Here is a 2,108-nt window from a genome sequence, read left to right as displayed (position 1 = left end):
CACACACACACACAGAATTATCAATAGCCAAACCAAGTTCACAGTCACAAAAAAAAACGACACAGGGTATATAGATACATATGTTACGTGAGATTTATTGGGGATACTGACGTTGGTAGACATCTTGACCTCACTTTTTCTTGGGTAAAGAGTTGGAGTTAACCTTACATATTTTATATAAAAGGAATTTGAGCGTTATTTAAAGTGTATCATGATTGCGAAGAAAAGTGACAAAACATTAACTTGAAATGACTTTATTCACTAGACATAAGAATAACCCAGGAGTACAGGAGACATGGGTATAAATAATATTCAATCTTTGGTTAACTTTATAACCTACCAATTAGACGCCAGAAATTGATGAATACTACATGTATCTACATAGAATACTACGTTATACTAACCTTAGTTTAAGTCAGCTAAACAATATAGTTACGTTTAATAAATAAGTACAGTGTGACGCACACTCCTAAGTACGCGGAGGGCTTGGAAACAACGTGCTATCTACATATACCGATGGAAAGAATTCGTTTCATTCATACAGATAGAACAATGCAGTTACCACACGTAGTTGAAGTATTCGTGAACCCTAACACCAACACCGTCTGCAGCTATCAAAACGAAACTTAACCTGTGCTAAAGAACCATCAGACCTAGTTCTTAAAGTATTTAAATACCGGGTATGGGCCTACTTTTGTTTTTTATTTAAATGTCATATCACCGATTTCATTGATGAGACTAAATACGTACCGAATTTCCTTGTTATACTGTTAAGTTTAATGCTACACCGAAAGAGGCGTAAACATAACTTTTACATAATTAGGCCTAAGAACGTAAAACATTAAATGAAACACTTAACCGCCTAGTCTCACATTACGATAAATTACAATTTATGGCCTACAAAAAAATTCCTAATGCGAGACTATCAGTTACCATCAGATTTCACAAATATATTCAAGCCACAAATTACGTTTCAAATGAGAAACGGTTAGCAGAAACATCAAAGATAACGTATATCGTTTTCTCTATTCGTAAGATTAGGTTAAAATTCTAGTGATCAAGTTATAACTTTAACGTTACTTATACTGACAGAAAATAGGTATTTAGATTATGTATAATTACTGGTCACTACGAATGTGAATTTACCTCTGAAATTTTGTCAGCTGTAGACGTGATTATGGAAAACTATGGTAATTAAGGCATAGAAAATATTGCTGTAACTTGCATATAATATGTAATGTACAAAAAAGTATGATATGCATAGCTCTAGTAAGATATACTGATGGGAAAAGATAAGTGCTACCTCGTTACACGAATAAATTAAACAATGTATGATCAAATAGTAAACCACTAAATTTTGATTCGATTAAGTGCATCCATGATTTAAAAAACAACTAATATTCAACTGCAAGATTATTATCACCATCTTTGGATTGCCAATTTTTAAGACTTAATTATTTACTTTCTAAAGTTACCTTTTTAAATCCTGATGATGTACGAAGCTGTCTGATCGTAATCTCCGTAACAATAAGTAATTGAGATATAAGAACTTTCTAGATTCTGATGTTGTAAATCGTGAAGTCACCTACAGACTAATCTACTCAAATGTTTGAGGGGGAAATATGTGACAGCTATGCCAGCCTAAACTTTATAGCTTCTAGTTTTAAGGCAAGTCTAATAGAAATATATTTTTTTTATATAATTCACTGGTTTAAATACAATGGTATCGATCTTAAAATGTTCTCAGCAGATTTTAAGTTTGTATATTCATAAAAAAACCTGTTTAACAATCTCTTCAAAAACCAACTTTGAATATTCTCCAGAAACATTCTTCTATTCCTTATTACACACACCACACACCACTAGCAAGTTGTTTATCAAGCAATAATAACAGTGTTTACAAAAACCAAAAAAAAAAACCAAGTGAGGCAACAAGACACAACAGTAACTACATCCACAAGTAGCAGGTGATGCCAAGATGGTCCCTGTGACTTGTTACAATTGTGTCAGTACATATATATATATATATATATATATATATATATATATATACACACACACTACTACTACTACATAGTAGTAGTTACGTTACTTAACGTAACGTAAGT

Source organism: Limulus polyphemus, unplaced genomic scaffold, assembly GCF_000517525.1.
Source record: "Limulus polyphemus unplaced genomic scaffold, Limulus_polyphemus-2.1.2 Scaffold3274, whole genome shotgun sequence".
NCBI lineage: Eukaryota > Metazoa > Arthropoda > Merostomata > Xiphosura > Limulidae > Limulus > Limulus polyphemus.
This window is presented reverse-complemented; position numbering follows the sequence as displayed.